Genomic DNA, 20,205 nt, shown 5'->3' with positions numbered 1-20,205 from the left:
ATATAATTCCACATGTGTTAATTCATAGTTTTGATGCCTTCAGTGTGAAACTACAATTTTCATGAAAATGCAGATGCAAAATGGGGGTAAACTATCCAGACACTGATAGTTGACACTGATAGACAATAAACATTACAGTGGCATAAAGTAAAGACAAGCAAAAGAGACATCAGTTAACCCTTTGCTTAATTTACCTTCAGCCCTTCAAACAGTACAGTGACACCTGGTGGCGGGAGTAGCATTCTACATGCTTCAGCCCCAGAGCCTATAACACATAGTACCAACCTACAGTATACATGCTGATACAACAGAGGTCTCATCTTATTGGAGTCACTTACTTTCCTTCTTTTCCATCTGATCCAGACCGGCATGACGGTTCTTCAATCAATGATTCTTCTCTGCAGAACCTGCTGATCAAACATTTTTAGGCTCCGCATAATTTAGCACCTATAGTTCCCCATACAGTAATAATGTCTTCCTTGGTGCCAGAGAGTAACGTGGGTAGATGATTGGATTTGGGAGAGAGAGGAGGTGGTTTGAGGATGATTTGGTAGGTCCTTCCCAATTAGGTAGTTAGGTCACTGCAGTAAGTAGATAGGTGCCCCCTGTAGATACAGTGGGTCCCCGGTTAATAATTGCCCTCTGTAGGTGGGTTTCCCCATAGATTGTTGTCCCCTGCAGATAGTTCTCCTCTGTAGAAAGTTATTCCTGTAGGTAAATCCCCTATAGACAGTTACCTCCTGTATGTAGGTCCACTGTAGACAATTGACTCCTATAGGTAGGTCCCCTATACACAGCTGACCCCTGTAGGTAGGTCCCCTGTAGATAGTTGCCTCTGTATGTTAGTAGGTGGGTTCCCAATAAATAGTTACCCCCTGTAGGTAGCTATCCTGTGTAGATAGTTGTCCCTGTAGGTGGGTCTCTTGTAGATCGTTACCCCTTGTAGGTAGTTGTCCTCTGTAAAAAGTTGCCCTTGTAGGTAGGTCCCCTGTAGAGAGGGAATATATTAAAATGTATTAAAGTATGGATCTAAGTCTGTAATAGTTGAGGAAGCTGGTCTGTGGTAGGTATTCATATTGGGGGGGGGGGGGGATTATTTCTGATGGTGTAGGTCAGTATGTGTCCTTCAAGCAGCCTGTTAGCCTTATAGCCAAAAATGTTACTAATGCCCCTTATCAAAAGTTGGCAAGTATCACTTACACCTAAGAGAGTGCTCCCAGAGGGCCCATTCACATCACGTTCGCTTGTATGTCAGATGTATTTATTGGGGTACCTTCAAAAGGGTACAGTATACCCCAGCATATTTTTAGTGTGATCATAAAGTATAGACTGGTAGTTCAGTCGACTTCCCGAAAAGCATCACTAGTGGACTACACTTAGTCCATAAAACCCAGTGGGCCCACCATGAGCCACGAGTACATTACAGTATACATACAGTAGGAATATCTTTTGAAAGCATTCTGACATATACTGTACCACCAACACACAAGCAAAACGTGACGTGGATAAGACCCGTCAGTGTCACAGCAGAATAGTGGACAATAGGTGAAAAGTCCAACTTCACTTGGAGCTGTGAGCAGAGGGCACGCCAAAACGTTGAGACAAATTGTGAGCCTCTGTCGGACACAATGTGAAGGGGAAGACCATGTAAGCGGAAGATGAAGAAAGAAAGAACAACTGGGCCAGACGGGGAGCAGATGGAAGTCCAGGAAGAGCCACAAAATGAGACATCTTGGAGAAGCGGTCAGTGACCACCCAAATGACTGTGTTTCCCGCAGATGAAGGCAAGTCTGTGACAAAGTCCATGCCTATGTGGCACCAGGGACGGCTTGGAACTGGCAAGGGCTGTAATAGGCCGGCAGGCCTTAGTTGGGAGGACTTGTTTTTGGCACAGATTGTACAGGAAGCCACAAAGTCTTTGACATCTTGGAAAAGGCTGGGCCACCAGTAGTGGCGGGAGATCAGTTGCCCGGTCTTTTGGACTCCAGGGTGCCCGGCCACCAATGAGGAGTGTCCTCACTTCAGAATCCTTCCTCGAAGCGCAGGGCGAACATAGGTCTTTCCGGGGGGTACTCCCTGAAGAGCCGAAGTGGCGACTGTCATCAGACGATCGGGAGGTATGATGTGGCGAGGAGAGTCCTCTTGTCCCATGACATCAGATGCTCGGGAGAGAGCATCGGCTTTCACGTTCTTCTCAGCCGGACAAAAATAGATAACAAAGTTGAAACGTGAAAAGAAAAGCGACCACCTGGCCTGCCGGGGATTGAGGCGTTGGGCCGATTGGAGGTAGAGAAGGTTCTTGTGGTCCATATAGATGTTGACCGGATGCCTAGCCCCCTCTAGGAGATGACGCCACTCCTCCAGTGCCAGCTTAATCGCCAAGAGTTTTTGGTCACCAATAGTATAGTTCCTCTCGGCAGGGGAAAAAGTCTTTGAGAAGAACCCACAGGTTCTGGTCTTGCCTGATGCGTCCTTTTGCGAGAGGACAGCTCCAGCGCCCACTGAAGAAGCGTCGACCTCAAGTGAAAACGGCTTGGTGGCATCCGGGCGGACTAGGGCAGAGGCAAAGGCCTACTTTAGGCTAGTGAAGGCTTGCTCGGCCTCAGGTGGCCAATGCCTGGCATCCGCATTCTTCTTAGTGAGAGCCACGATGGGTGCGACCAGGGTAGAGAAATGTGGGATGAACTGCCGATAGTAGTTGGCAAATTCTAGGAGGCGTTGGATAGCTCTGAGTCCCACGGGACGTGGCCACTGGAGAACAGCTGAGAGTTTGGCTGGATCCATCTGTAGACCTCGATCGGAGACAATATAGCCAAGAAACGGAAGGCTGCGCTGATGGAAAACGCACTTCTCCAGCTTGGCGTACAAAAAATTGGCCCGTAGTCTTCGTAGGACCTGACGTACTTGGGTCACGTGAGTCTGCTGGTCAGGGGAGAAGACCAGAATGTCGTCGAGATAGACGATGACGCAGACATAGAGGAGGTCACGGAATATGTCGTTGACGAATTCCTGGAAGACTGCTGGGGCATTGCATAGGCCGAATGGCATGACCAGGTATTCGTAGTGCCCATCTCTGGTGTTAAAAGCGGTCTTCCATTCGTCTCCTTCACGAATAAGGATTAAATTGTACGCTCCCCTGAGATCCAGCTTGGAGAAGATCCTGGCTCCACGGAGATGGTCGAACAGTTCGGGGATAAGTGGAAGAGGATATCGGTTCTTGACAGTCACCTTATTTAGGCCCCGGTAGTCTATGCATGGGCGAAGAGAACCGTCCTTCTTCTGCACAAAGAAGAATCCTGTGCCAGCAGGGGACGTGGATTTGCGGATGAAACCCTTCTGTAAGTTTTCCCGGATGTAGGAGGACATGGCCTCAGTCTCGGGTACAGAGAGAGGGTACACCCGACCTCGTGGAGGAGAAGTTCCAGGAAGGAGGTCTATGGGACAATCGTACATCCGGTGAGGGGGCAGAGAATCCGCCTCCTTGGCAGAGAAGACATCAGCCAAGTCTTGGTATTCCACCAGTAGGCCGGGTAGAGGCTTGACGGAGTCAGGTGACATCATAGAGCACTTGGGCTGAGGAGGCTTCAGACACCGGTTTGGACAGTCCAGACCCCAACTGAGAATCTCCCCGATTCTCCAGTCTAGCTTAGGGGCATGTAATTGCAGCCAAGAAAGGCCCAGGAGGATGTTGGAAGAGGAATGGCGCAAGACGTAGAAGGAGATCTTCTCCTGATGTAAAGCGCCTACCTGGAGGACTAGAGGTACAGTCTGGTAGTGTACAGCTTCAGTGAGAGTCTCGCCCGTGACCGAGGTGATAGACAGGGATCGGGCTAGCTGAGTCACGGGTAGACCCAGAGTCTATGAAGGCAGTAGTCTGGTGAGTTTGTCCTGAGGGTGTCTGGATGGACACTGGCAAAGTCAACCTTGGAGAGGTGGCATTCACACCTAGGGAGGCCTCTCCCACCATTCCTAGGTGCGAGCGTTTCCCGGACGCTTGATGACGTTGAGGACATCTCTGCCGGAAGTGATTAGGGTCACCGCAGTAGAGGCAGAGATTCAGCTCCAGACGACGAGTTCTCTCATCAGGCGTCAGGCGAGCTCGTTCCACCTGCATAGGAACCTCAGGAGTCGGCTGGGTCACCGGAATGACAGGATTCTGGAAGAGCGGCACCAGCTGGTGATGGCGACGGGACAGGCTCAGTCGCCGTTCTTGCCGGACCTCCTCCTCTCTCTCAGAAAAATGAGTATCGACCCTGGTGGCCAGTAGGATAAGTTCGTTCAGGGAGGTAGGAAGGTCTCAGGCGGAGAGCACGTCCTTCACCCGACTGTTCAGGCCCTTCTTAAAGGTGGCTACTAGAGCGGTCCCATTCCAGTCTAGCTCTGCTGCCAGCAAGCGGAATTGGATGTCATAGTCGCCAACGGAGGAACTCCCTTGTGAGAGATTGAGTAGAGCAGTCTCTGCTGAAGACGCACGGGCAGGTTCCTCAAAGACCGAGCAAAACTCTGCCAGGAAGGTTCGGAGATTGGCAGTAATCGAGTCATCTCGGTCCCACAGTGGCGTGGCCCAGGCCAGGGCCCTACCCTCCAAGAGGCTGATGATGAAAGCCACTTTAGAGCGTTCAGTGGAGAACTGGCTGCTTAAAAGTTCAATGTGCATGGTGCATTGAGTCAGGAATCCTCTGCACAACTTGGGGTCACCACCGTATTTGCTCGGGAGAGCCAGTCGAAGTTTCGAAGAGGCAGCAGGAGGTGGTGTGCGCTGGTCTGTAGTACGCTGCTGTAAGGTGGCAGTCAATTGCTGGATGTGCTGCGATTGCTGCTGGATCTGCTGAGCCTGTTGAGCGACCACTCTGGCTACTTCACGGATGTCAGGCACCTCGCCGGGATCCATGGTTGGAGCCTAGTGTAACCAGTGGCGCCGCAATGATGAGGCGACCTGAGTCGTCTGCCTCAGGCGGCGCCACCAGCTGTTATCATGGGGGCGGCATTCAGTGGCGTAGCTACCACGGTCGCAGCGGTCCGCGACCGGGCCGCTACTGTACTGCCACTGTACTGCTCCCATCCCACTCCCTCTTGTGACCGCAAGCAATGTTTTGCCTGCGATCACAAGAGGAGGCTGGGACGGCCCCCGGCTGACTTGCGGGGCTGGGAGCATCTTGAGGGCAAAAAAACAGGTCCCGCGAAGCTCCGCCCCCTCCACTGGAAGCCCCGCCCCCAGCCGCGGTAAGACTAGAGGAACCATTCAGGTGAGTAAAGATTTTTTTGTTTTAAAGGGCATGATGGGGGGTGTAGTGGTATGGTGGTGGAACAAGAGGATGATGAGGGGTGTAGTGGTATGATGATGGAACAAGAGGATGATGGGGGGGTGTAGTGGTATAATGATGGAACAAGAGGATGATGGGGGGTATAGTGGTATGATGGTGGAACAAGAGGATGATGGGGGGTGTAGTGGTATGATGATGGAACAAGAGGATGATGGGGGGGTGTAGTGGTATAATGATGGAACAAGAGGATGATGGGGGGGTGTAGTGGTATAATGATGGAACAAGAGGATGATGGGGGTATAGTGGCATGATGGTGGAACAAGAGGATGATGGGGGGTATAGTGGTATGATGGTGGAACAAGAGGATGATGGGGGTGTAGTGGTATGATGATGATGGAACAAGAGGATGATGGGGGGTGTAGTGGTATGATGATGGAACAAGAGGATGATGGGGGGGTGTAGTGGTATAATGATGGAACAAGAGGATGATGGGGGGTATAGTGGTATGATGGTGGAACAAGAGGATGATGGGGGGTGTAGTGGTATGATGATGGAACAAGAGGATGATGGGGGGGTGTAGTGGTATGATGATGGAACAAGAGGATGATGGGGGGGTGTAGTGGTATAATGATGGAACAAGAGGATGATGGGGGGTTTAGTGGTATGATGGTGGAACAAGAGGATGATGGGGGGTATAGTGGTATGATGGTGGAACAAGAGGATGATGGGGGTGTAGTGGTATGATGATGATGGAACAAGAGGATGATGGGGGGTGTAGTGGTATGATGATGAAGAAACAAGAGGATGATGAGGGGTGTATAGGTATGGTGATGATGATGGAACAAGAGGATGATGGGGGTGTAGTGGTATGATGATGGAACAAGAGGATGATGGGGGGTGTAGTGGTATGATGATGATGATGATGGAACAAGAGGATGATGAGGGGTGTAGTGGTATGATGATGATGATAATGGAACATGAGGATGATGGGGGGTGTAGTGGTATGATGGAACAAGAGGATGATGGGGGGTGTAGTGGTATGATGATAATGGAACATGAGGATGATGGGGGGTGTAGTGGTATGATGATGATGGAACAAGAGGATGATGGGGGGTGTAGTGGTATGATGGAACAAGAGGATGATGGGGGGTGTAGTGGTATGATGGAACAAGAGGATGATGGGGGGTGTAGTGGTATGATGATGGAACAAGAGGATGATGGGGGGTGTAGTGGTATGATGATGAGGGTGTAGTGGTATGATGATTAAGGAACAAGAGGATGATGGGGGGTGTAGTGGTATGATGATGGAACAAGAGGATGATGGGGGGTGTAGTGGTATGATGATGAGGGTGTAGTGGTATGATGATTAAGGAACAAGAGGATGAGAACTCCGATCAGAGAAGACGTCCCCTGTGAGTCACTTGATATAACTGCACTGTAATGTATATGGTGTATAGATCCTGTGTACAGTGCGTCCACCTCTATATGACTGTATGAAGTGATATTGGTCTATGTACAGAGGATTATATTCAGTAGCAGCGGTGGTGTTAGTCACTATGAGGTGGTATTATTTGTTACTTGTTATCTGGTACTGTGTTTTATTGGATTTAGTATACTGGATTTGGTCAGTAACAATATGGTGGTGATGGTTGTGGTGTGGCGGTAATATTTCCCCTTGTGTACTGGTAATATTGGCAATATTGGTCTCAGTAAACAGGATTTGTTTAGTAACAGTATGGCGGTGATAATATTTCCTGTATACTGGTATTATTGGTAATATCAGTCTTGATATATATATATATATATATATATATATATATATATATACCAATAGCATCGAGAAAGGGGGGGCCCAAGTTGACCTCTTGCACCAGGGCCCAAGAGACATTAGCTACGCCCCTAGGGGCGGCATTCAGTAGCAGATTATAATATGGGCGGTTCGGGCGGCCGCCCACATTATAATCCGCCACTAATTGTACCATGTACCAGAGACCCCCGCACCCGGACAGCTTTTGTAATTAGATGCTGGGAGCGGGGGAGACTGTATTCATAAGCGCCGCGGTGTAATGAATCAGCCGCGTGGTGCTGTTACTACAGCGCGGCGCTTATGAATACAGTCTCCCCCGCTCCCAGCATCTAATTACAGATGCTGTCCGGGCTCGGGGGTCTCCGGTACCGGCATTCCACGGAACGTGGGAATGCAGCCTTTAGTCCCCCGGCTGATGTGTGGCTGCCGGAGGTGTCCCATCCTGTCTCCGGCAGCGCGCGCATCAGAGAGCTCCCTGTGCACTGGAAGTCACAGCCACAGGCGCACGGGGAGCTCTCTGATGCGCGCGCTGCCGGGGACAGGACGGGACACCCCGGGCAGCCGCACATCAGCCGGGACCAGACCAGAGAGGCTCGAAGGGGGAACGAATGGCAGGTGAGTTGTGTGCTGTTTTTTGTTTTTGTTTTATCTGCTGTACAGGGGGGGGACCATATATAAGGGAGAGGGAAGAGGGGGACCATCTATAAGGGGGGGGGGGGGGAGGGGGGAGGAGGAGAGGGGGACCATCTATAAGGGAGGGGAAAGAGGGGGACCATCTATAATGGAGGGGGAGAGGGGGACCATCTATAAGGGAGTGGGAGAGGGGGACCATCTATAAGGGAGAGGGGACCATCTATAAGGGGGGGAAGAGGGGGTCCATCTATAAGGGGGAAGAGGGGGACTATCTCCTAAAAGATCAGCACCCTCCTCTCCTGACATCCTCTGTGCTGCTGGGACTTCTCCTATAGGATTAGCACCCTCCTCTCCTGACATCCTCTGTGCTGCTGGGACCTCTCCTATAGGATTAGCACCCTCCTCTCCTGACCTCCTCTGTGCTGCTGTGACCTCCCCTATAAGATCAGCCCCCTCCTCTCCTGACATCCTCTGTGCAGCAAGGGACCAAACATTATGTTTATTGGGGACAGCAGTTGGGGGGGGGCAGTAGTGGATTATAATGTGGGCGGATTGACCGGGGGGGGGGGGGAGGGCGTCATCCTATAGTTCGCCTCGGGCAGCAGAGAGGCTAGAATCACCCCTGAGTGTAACGCCTGGAGTCGTGGATCCACTGAACCGTCACTAGCGATGGCACTAACCTCACCAGGGAGCAGAATCTAAGGGGCCGCTGGTTTTCAGATGGACTTGCTGCGGCAGGCGACCCCCAGGTCGCTAACCCTGGCTCGGTTGCTAGTGACAGCAGGCGAGGCGTGGCAGGAGCAGTAGGCAGAAGATAGTGCAGGCAGAGGTCTGTAGGCGTAACCGCAGGTGGCAGACAGTACTCAGGAAACAACGGGTTAAGCAGCGGGCAGGAGCTAGGGACCGGGACAGCGGACAGGGACTGGGAACAAGGACTGAGGTCAGGAACAACAGGGAGCTGGGCCAAACGCTATGGGAAGCATGTAGAGGCTCCAACACCTGAGGTGGGGCAGGGCTGGAATTTATAGGAGAGTGTGTGGGCTGTGACCAATTAGGGGCGGACTGCCCCTTTAACTCTGAGACAGCCGTCGCGCGCGCCCTAGGAGGCGGGGACGCGCACGCCGGCCGGCACAGCGACGGACAGGAGCGGGGCGAGGTAAGGCGCCCCCAGGGGCCGAAGTGGCAGCAGTGCTGAGTCCCTGCACGTGGACACCGGCAGCTGCAGGACAGGGTGAGGGGGTGCGGCGGCGGTCCGGAGCGTGGGCCGCCGCCGCAGCCCTGACAGTACCCCCCCCTTTGGCCTCCCCCTCTTTCTAGCCTGCAAGAATCCCTTGAGAAGGTCCCGATCCAGGATATTAGACTCGGGTTCCCAGGATCTCTCCTCAGGACCAAAACCTCTCCAGTCCACTAGGAAAAAACGTCTTCCTCTGACAGTTTTCATGGCCAGAATGTCTTTAACAATGTAGACGTCGTCTGAGACGGCTTGTGGAGCAGAGGACAAAGATTTGTTGTAGAATCGGTTGAGGACCGCCGCCGCAGCCCTGACAGCCATACTGCTTAGGAGACGTGTCTCTTCTGCCTCATACCCACCAATATTACTGATCTTTGTAGTATAGAATTTGACCTATACTCAATAGAACTTCAGCAATGTTTCTGTATTCTGATGGAACAATAAGTTTTATTAGTGAGTATTTTCTGTATAGAAGCTATAATGCTCTTATGCAACCTTAGGTCTAGTGCTTTGTAATGCAGCAACAGAAAATGTGTGTTTGAAACGGTTTCCTAGCTATAGCGATAAGGCTACATTTACTAAGATAAAAGCATAAGGGAACAAATAGCAGCTTGTCACACACAGCACTAAATCATGTCGGTTATAAACGTTATCATCATCATCTATTGTGTACTTTTATTCTAGCATACTGCAAGAATTTATGTCAACATACCAGCCTACATGGTCCTGGAAAAGCCTTTCAGGTTAACAAAGAATTATAGAAAATAAGATTAATGAAAAGCTTATTCAGAAAAAGTAATGAGAGCAGTAGAAGGGCACTTTGCGCTATAAAGCAGCCATATTATCTCCCTCTAACAATGCAGTAACTGAGAGCTATAGATTCATTAACTCAGTCCCTTACATACAATATAATGTATAAAGATGCCCCCTCCCTTTCAGAGCCCAAGCACTTGCACATTATATATATATATATATATATATATATATATATATATATATATATATATATATATATGTGTGTGTGTCTCAGGGGCGTAACTAGAAGTGGCAGGGCCCCATACCAAACTTTCACATTGGGCCCCCCCCCACGACACACACACACAGAATGTGGCCTGCATATTATTGGCGATCATCATCAACCCCCCCCCCCCCATGATTTTGGCCTGCATCTTATTAGGGCCTGGGATCATAATCATCATCATTATTCCCCCCCCCCATCATCATCATCATCATAATCATCATGCCAGCCCCCCCCCCCCCCCATCATCATCATTCCACCCCCCGCCCCCCATCATCATCATCATTCCAACCCCTGCCCCCATCATCATTCCAACCCCCGCCCCCCCATCAACATCATCATTCCAACCCCCGCCCCCCATCATCATCATCATCATCATTCCACCCCCGCCCCCCCATCATCATCATCATTCCAACCCCCGCCCCCCCATCATCATCATCATTCCAACCCCCGCCCCCCATCATCATCATCATCATTCCAACCCCCGCCCCCCCATCATCATCATCATCATTCCACCCCCGCCCCCCCATCATCATCATCATTCCAACCCCCGCCCCCATCATCATCATCATTCCAACCCCCGCCCCCCCCATCATCATCATCATTCCACCCCCCATCATCATCATCATTCCAACCCCCGCCCCCCCCATCATCATCATCATTCCAACCCCCGCCCCCCCCATCATCATCATTCCCCCCCAACATCATCATCATCATTCCCCCCCTGCCCCCATCATCATCATCATTCCAACCCCCGCCCCCCCATCATCATCATCATTCCCCCCCTGCCCCCCCATCATCATCATTCCAACCCCCGCCCCCCCCATCATGATCATCATCATTCCACCCCCCGCCCCCCCCATCATCATCATTCCCCCCCCATCATCATCATCATCCAACCCCCGCCCCCCCCATCATCATCATCATTCCACCCCCGCCCCCCCCATCATCATCATTCCAACCCCCGCCCCCCCCCATCATCATCATCATTCCAACCCCCTCCCCCCCATCATCATCATCCCCCCCCAACATCATCATCATCATTCCCCCCTGCCCCCCCCATCATCATCATTCCAACCCCCGCCCCCCCCATCATCATCATTCCAACCCCTGCCCCCCCATCATCATCATTCCAACCCCCGCCCCCCTATCATGATCATCATCATTCCACCCCCCGCCCCCCCATCATCATCATTCCCCCCATCATCATCATCATCATTCCCCCCCTGCCCCCCATCATCATCATCATTCCAACCCCCGCCCCCCCATCATCATCATCATTCCCCCTGCCCCCCCATCATCATCATTCCAACCCCTGCCCCCCCATCATGATCATCATCATTCCCCCCCTGCCCCATCATCATCATCATCATTCCCCCCCACCCCATCATCATCATCATTCCCCCCCATCATCATCATCATTCCAACCCCCACCCCCCCATCATCAACATCATTCCCCCTGCCCCCCCCATCATCATCATTCCAACCCCCGCCCCCCCCATCATGATCATCATCATTCCCCGCCCCATCATCATCATCATTCCCCCCCACCCCATCATCATCATCATTCCCCCCCATCATCATCATTCCAACCCCCACCCCCCATCATCATCATTATTCCCCCCCCCGCCCCATCATCATCATCATTTCAACCCCCACCTCCACATCATCATCATTCCCCCTCCGCCCCATCATCATCATCATTCCCCCCCGCCCCATCATCATCATTCCAACCCCCACCCCCCATCATCATCATCATCATTCCCCCCCCCGCCCCATCATCATCATCATTCCAACCCCCACCCCCCCATCATCATCATCATCATTGCCCCCCCGCCCCATCATCATCATCATTCCAACCCCCCCCCCCCCCCCCCCCATCATCATCATCATTCCAGCAGCAGCAGGGATACCTCTGGGGCGCACAAGTCACTTGCTCTCCGTCAGTCCGCCTCCTCCTCAATAATGGCGCCTGTGACTGTGACTCCGCGCCCCTCCCACGGTACGGCACAGCAGAGAGGACCTGCGTGCGTGCGTGCACTTACGTGGGGGAGGAGACGGCTCAGCAGTGACTTCGGAGGCGGCCCGCCCAGGAACTAAGCAACGTGAGAGGCGGCCGCGGGGACAGAGGCGGGGACAGATGCCTGGGCGGGCCCCGTACGTACGGGTAGGTGCGGGCCCGTTCAAACACAGAGTCCAGACAGTTTCTCCCCGGGTGGCCTAACCGGGGAGAAACTGAACTCACACACACTCAGGACACAAGGACTAGCTGGCCAGACCGGGTCCCTTGATGCGGCGGGCCCCGTAGCAACGGCTACCGTTGCTACGGCGGTAGTTCCGCCACTGATATGTGTGTGTTATGACTGAGATTCAGCATTAGCGATAAAAAATAGTATATATATATCCCCACTGTGCCCCCATATAGTGTATATATATATCCCCACTGTGCCCCCATATAGTATATATAAATCCTCACTGTGCCCCCATATAGTATATATATATATCCCCACTGTGCCCCCATATAGTGTATATATATCCCCACTGTGCCCCCATATAGTATATATATATATCCCCACTGTGCTCCCATATAGTATATATATATCCTCACTGTGCCCCCATATAGTATATATATATATATCCCCACTGTGCCCCCATATAGTATATATATATATCCCCACTGTGCCCCCATATAGTGTATATATATCCCCACTGTGCCCCCATATAGTATATATATATCCCCACTGTGCTCCCATATAGTATATATATATCCCCACTGTGCCCCCATATAGTGTATATATATCCCCACTGTGCCCCCATATAGTATATATATATATCCCCACTGTGCCCCCATATAGTATATATATATCCCCACTGTGCCCCCATATAGTATATATATATCCCCACTGTGCCCCCATATAGTGTATATATATCCCCACTGTGCCCCCATATAGTATATATATCCCCACTGTGCCCCCATATAGTATATATATATCCTCACTGTGCCCCCATATAGTATATATATCCCCACTGTGCCCCCATATAGTATATATATATATCCCCACTGTGCCCCCATATAGTGTATATATATCCCCACTGTGCCCCCATATAGTATATATATATCCCCACTGTGCCCCCATATAGTATATATATATCCTCACTGTGCCCCCATATAGTATATATATATATCCTCACTGTGCCCCCATATAGTGTATATATATCCCCACTGTGCCCCCATATAGTATATATATATCCCCACTGTGCTCCCATATAGTATATATATATCCTCACTGTGCCCCCATATAGTATATATATATATATATATCCCCACTGTGCCCCCATATAGTATATATATATATATCCCCACTGTGCCCCCATATAGTGTATATATATATCCCCACTGTGCCCCCATATAGTATATATATATATCCCCACTGTGCTCCCATATAGTATATATATATCCCCACTGTGCCCCCATATAGTGTATATATATCCCCACTGTGCCCCCATATAGTATATATATATATATCCCCACTGTGCCCCCATATAGTATATATATATATCCCCACTGTGCCCCCATATAGTGTATATATATATCCCCACTGTGCCCCCATATAGTATATATATATCCCCACTGTGCTCCCATATAGTATATATATATCCCCACTGTGCCCCCATATAGTGTATATATATCCCCACTGTGCCCCCATATAGTATATATATATATCCCCACTGTGCCCCCATATAGTATATATATATATCCCCACTGTGCCCCCATATAGTATATATATATCCCCACTGTGCCCCCATATAGTGTATATATATCCCCACTGTGCCCCCATATAGTATATATATATCCCCACTGTGCCCCCATATAGTATATATATATCCCCACTGTGCCCCCATATAGTGTATATATATCCCCACTGTGCCCCCATATAGTATATATATCCCCACTGTGCTCCCATATAGTATATATATATCCCCACTGTGCCCCCATATAGTGTATATATATCCCCACTGTGCCCCCATGTTCGTATGCCCCCTCTATGCCCCATATAGTTTTTAAATGCCCCCTTTGTGCCCCATAGTGTTCTATGCCCCCTCTTGCCCCCTACAATGTATAAAGTACTTCTGTGTGCCCCCTTAGTTTTATATGCCCCATATGGTTTTTAAATATCCCCTCTGTGCCCATATATAGCTTTTTCCATGCCCCCTGTTTGCCCCAAATACTTTTCTATGTCCTCTGTGTCCCCTTGTTATGCTATGCCTCCTCTGTGCCCCGTATTTTGCCACCACCCACAGTGCCCCACCAGCAGTGACCCATCCATAGTGCCCTACCCCCGAAAAAAACAAACAACAACATCTCACCTGTCACCCGTTCCTGCCGCTCCTCCCCCGGCAGCGCGCGTCTTCTCGCTCATCTTCCGGCGCAGGCAGCATGGTACAGGAGACTCTGCCTGGGCCGGACGTCGCAGCCCCTATCAGACGTCAGCGTGTGCGTGTGTCTTTAAGACGCACACACTGACGTCACACGCTGACGTCTGATAGAGGCTGCAACGTCCGGCCCAGGCAGAGTCTCCTGTACTATGCTGCCTGCGCCGGAAGATGAGCGAGAAGACGCGCGCTGCCGGGGGAGGAGCGGCAGGAACGGGTGACAGGTGAGATGTTGTTGTTTGTTTTTTTCCCCCCTCCCGGCCCACCACGCAGTCTTCAGCCCGGCAGCGGCCCTCTGCTACTGATTAAGCAGCACAGCGGCAGAGGGCCGCGGCGGGGCTGTTTATTTATAATGTCTTTTTTTTTTTTTCTTTGCAGTCTGGGCGGCCCCCGGACTGGTAATCCGGCCAGCCCAGTGGGCATTTGCCCGATTTGCCAGATTACCAGTCCGGGCCTGCCTGACAGACCCAATTAAAGGGAACCAGTCAGCACATCGGCTCCCAGAACGGCTGCACAGACCTCACAGCCGGGTCACCTATGATGTGAGGGGAATAAACACATACAATTAAAACATCAGTCCTAGATTTTTTTGGGCACGCTATCACTATTCACAGCTCTATTCACAGCTATCACAGCTCTGTTGCATCCATACATTTCATTATTGTTATTGTAGGTACACTTCAACCATAAGAGACAGAATCTATAACAAAAAAAGTCCAGAAAATCACCTTGTATGATTTCTAAATAATTCATTTGCATTCAATTGTGTGGCACAAGTATTAGATCACCTACCAACCTGGCTCTCACCCACCTGTTTTTCTCATGACCAAGCAATTTTCTTAGTTTTCTCATTGTTGCCTTCAAAGTGCCAGAGCCTTTTCATTTTTTAGTTGACATGCCTATAAGAGGGCTTGTTTTTTGTGGGACATATTTAGGTACATATGACTTTTTGATTGCTTTCTTTTCCTTTTTTTTGGGAGCAAATTAACAAAATACAGCAAGTCTGGTATAGTTTTTTTTTCCGATTTTATAGCGTTCACAATGTGGGATAAATAATGAGATAATAATATAGGTCAGGTTATTATGAATGTGGTAATACCAAAAATGTGTATGTTGTTATTTTTTATGTTTTGAATAAAAATTATTTTGCAGGTGGAAATTGTGTAGTATTTTTTATAAATTATAATAATATTATAAAATTGTATTTTCTTAAACTTTACTTTTTATTAGTTCCACAAAGTGACTTTGAAATGCAATCATTGTCGGGATCGTTAATACACCTGTGCAAAGCTCAAACAGTAGTAAATGTTCCTGGATCATTCCTAATGATGAGGAGGGTTGGGAGGAAGGATGGAGAGGTGGTGGCATCCTAATGCATATACAAATGTAAGCCCCAGCCGTTAGACACAGCGCTGTAGGATTAAAAGTTGTTTTTAGGACAATAACAGCATCACCTGCCGAACAGACCCCAGGACAGATCTTGGATTAAAAGCAGCTATCTGAAGGTACAAGCGGTTTGGGGGGTGGGGGTGGGGGTGTCAGATTGTGGGTACAGAGTCGCTTTAAAGGGGTAGTTCACAAAAGAAAATCTTTAAATGGTGCCAGAAAGTGCCAGAGATTTGTAATTTACTTCTATTAAAAAATCTAAAGTCTTTCAGTACTCACCTGCAGGAAGTGGTGTATTCCTTCTAGCAGAAGAGGTTTTGTATGATGATTTGCTACTGCTCTGGATAGTTCCTGTCACGGATAGAGGTGTCAGGAGAGAGCACTGTGTCAGACTGGAAAGAATACACCACTTCCTGCAGGACATACAGCAGCTAATAAGTAACGGAAGACTGGAGATTTTTCAATAGAAGTAAATTACAAATCTCTGGCACTTTTGGACACCAGTTGGTGAAAAAACCCTAAATGCCACAATCACAATTTGACCACTGAATCTAATGCTGCGTTTACACGTAGCAATTATCGTGCGAATTTGAGCAATAACGATCGAATTCGAACGATAATCGTACGTGTAAACGCAGCGAACGATCAAACGACAAGCGAGAAATCGTTCATTTTGATCTTTGAACATGTTCTCAAATCGTCGTTGATCGTTCGCAAAAGATTCGCAGATCATTCCGTGTGAACAGTCGTTTGCCGAATGTGTGAGATAGGCTTAAAGGATCGCAAAAATTTTTTCCATACGATATATCGTACCGTCTAAACGCTGATCGTTATGAAAAAAAAAATCGTTACTCCGACATCGTTAATCGTACGATCGTTATCGTTATTATCGTTTCGTGTAAACGTAGCATAAGTGGTTAAACTACAAGGATCTGAAGTTTCTCTGCTGTTGATAGTTAAAGCAGGGGCCCTGCTGTCATCAAACATCCAAGTTCCTGTGAAATTCTGCACAGCAGACCAGAGCCAGGCTACTTTATCTCGTTGTGTTTGGACAAAGAAAAAGGATGATTACAACCCCAAGAACACGGTCCTAACCATGAAACACGGGGTGAAAACATCATACTTTGCGGATGCTTTTCTGAAATGGGAAAGGAATACTGCATCATATTGAAGGAAGGATGGATGGGACCATGTATTACGAGATTTTGGCTAATAACCTCCTTCAATGACCTGAAACACACAGCCAGGGCAACTAAGAAGCATTTTAAGGGTAGCTTCATACAAACCGGATTCGCAGCGGATTTTACGCTTCGAGTTTGCAGTGAAATCTGCTGCGGATCCATGTAGTGTGAAGGTCTATGGGGTTACATATCCGCAACGGAATTTTCATTCTGCTGTGGATATGTACCCGGCCCCTTTTCCCCCGCCGCCTGCAGCCCCCGGCCCGGAGCATACATTGCTTGCTCGGCGCCGAGGCTGTGTGAGGTTCCCGGCTCCCTTTGCTCACCATCAGCCAATCAGTGCACAGGCAGCAGTTAAAAAATTAAACTGTTTTTTTTTTTTCACATGCATGCACCTTAACCCCTAGACGACCCTGGTTGTACAGTTACGCCATGGAAGTGTGTCACCAGACGACCCAAGGCGTACCTGTACGTCCTGGGTGTTTCTCCTACTATAAAGCATGCTCCGCTCCATAGGAGGTGGGGGCCGGCTGCAGTGACACCTCAACGTTAATGACAGGCTGCAGCGATCGCACTGCAGCTTGTCATTAACTCCACGGCGTTTAAGTGTAAGTGACAGGGGGAGTCCCCTGTCACTTACCGATCGGGACCCCCGCAGTCATCGTTAAAACGGACTGCCGGAGGTCTCTCACCTGCCTCCGTGCGGTCCGATTGGCGATCTGCTCACTGAGCCTGCACAGGCAGGCTCAATGAGCAGATCGCCTATCTCACTGATCAATGCTATGCCTATCTCACTATGATCAATGTGTGTAATCAAACTAATGTATGTAAAAGTCCCCCAAAGGGACTTCAAATGTGTAAAAAAAAGTAAAAATCACTATTACACTACCCCAAAACCCCTCCCCCAATAAAAGTTGAAATCACCCCCGTTTCCCATTATATAAATAAAACATATAAAAATAAATAAATAAACATATAATATACCATAGCGTGTGTAATTGTCTGACCTATTGAAATATAACAAGCGTCATTGTGATCGGTGAACGGCGTACACGAAAAGAGGGAAAAAAGTGCGCAGATTACCGATTTTATGTTACATTATATATTAAAAAAAATCAATAAAAAGTGATCAAAACGTCCGATCTTCACAAATATGGTATTAATAAAAACTAGAGATCATGGCGGAAAAAATGACACCACATACAGCCCCGTAGGTGGAAAAATAAAACTGGTATAAGCGTCACAATAGGCCCATTTTATTAATAATTAATTGGCAAAAAAAAAAAAAAGGATTTCATTAAAAAAAATAATAATAACATTAGAGAATCTGTGTAACCTGCATATGGTTGTGTTCGGACTGACCTATAGAGTAATGGTATCATGTCGCTGTTACCATATAGTGCATTACGTAGACACAGGAACCCCCCAAAAGTTACCATATTGCATTCTTTTTTACGATTTCACCAATTTATATCTTCATAAATAATAATTTTAGAATTTCGTCATACATGTTATAGTAAAATGAATGACGCCATTACACAGGACAACTATTCCTGTAATTAACAAGCACTTACATGGCCCTGTAGATAGAAAACTGAAAGTGCTAGAGCTCTTAGAAGGGGAGGAGGGAAAAAACAAAAACACTAAGATCAAAATTTGCGCGGTCCACTGGGTCATTTTGGGTCTGGTCTTCAAAGGGTTAAATAGGTATGGAAATATGGTGAAAAGGCACATAGCTACTAACCACGTATACAAGTATTACAGTCATTACATTCCATACAATAAAGCTCTGTAGACTCATTACATTAAAGTAGGCTAAACCCATGAATTTTGGCCGGATCCGCTGACCATCTAATATGTATGGAAGCCTCCTAAATTTAACTTGAAGACAGATGTTAAGGGAAAGAATGACTTGGTATGTTTTATTTAAAGATGTAAGATTGTTTGATTTTTAGGAAGACTAGAGAGTGTCAGAGGCATCTAGTGGCAGCTTTCTTCCCCATTCAGTAAAGGTACCCTCTCTGCTGAGGGGGCATGTCTGTAGGGAATTGGGAGAGATAGTTGGCAGCCAAACTGTTTAATTGACAGCTATCTAAACAAGCTTTAAAGTTTAAAAAAATCTGGATTTTTACAATGGCAAAGACCAATCAATGACCTAGATAAAGTATATGGCTTGATATCTCTCCTGGTGTTTGTTATAAGTACATACCGTGTTTTCCCGAAAATAAAACATCCCAACTAGTCTACCAACTAGCCCAAAGTAAGGCATCTCCCCGAAAATAAGGCACCCCACCCCGGAAGTAAGACGCCCCCTGAAAGTAAGGCTGTCCACCACCACCCGCCGCAGCTCACCCCCTCCAACCCTCCCTCCCACTGCTTGTCCTCTGCCTCTCACATCCCTCCCCGTGCTGCTCACCTCTCTTCATGCCTCCCCGTGCCACTCATCACTCTCCATTCCTCCCCGTGCCGCTCAACGCTCGCATTCCTCTTCATGCAGCTTGCATCCCTCCCCATGCTCACCACTCTCCATCCCACCTTGTGCCGCTCACCACTCTCCATCCCTCCCCATGCTCACCACTCTCCATCCCACCTCCTGCCGCTCACCACTCTCCATCCCACCTCGTGCCGCTCACCACTCTCCATCCCTCCCCATGCTCACCACTCTCCATCCCACCTCCTGCCGCTCACCACTCTCCATCCCACCTCGTGCCGCTCACCACTCTCCATCCCTCCCCATGCTCACCACTCTCCATCCCACCTCCTGCCGCTCACCACTCTCCATCCCACCTCGTGCCGCTCACCACTCTCCATCCCACCTCGTGCCGCTCACCACTCTCCATCCCACCTCGTGACGCTCACCACTCTCCATCCCACCTCGTGCCGCTCACCACTCTCCATCCCACCTCGTGCCGCTCACCACTCTCCATCCCACCTCGTGTCGCTCACCACTCTCCATCCCACCTCCTGCCGCTCACCACTCTCCATCCCACCTCGTGACGCTCACCACTCTCCATCCCACCTTGTGTCGCTCACCACTCTCCATCCCACCTCGTGCCGCTTACCACTCTCCATCCCACCTCGTGCCGCTCACCACTCTCCATCCCTCCCCATGCTCACCACTCTCCATCCCACCTCCTGCCGCTCACCACTCTCCATCCCACCTCGTGCCGCTCACCACTCTCCATCCCACCTCGTGTCGCTCACCACTCTCCATCCCACCTCGTGCCGCTTACCACTCTCCATCCCACCTC

This window comes from Dendropsophus ebraccatus, chromosome 6, assembly GCF_027789765.1.
Source record: "Dendropsophus ebraccatus isolate aDenEbr1 chromosome 6, aDenEbr1.pat, whole genome shotgun sequence".
Taxonomy (NCBI): domain Eukaryota; kingdom Metazoa; phylum Chordata; class Amphibia; order Anura; family Hylidae; genus Dendropsophus; species Dendropsophus ebraccatus.
This window is presented reverse-complemented; position numbering follows the sequence as displayed.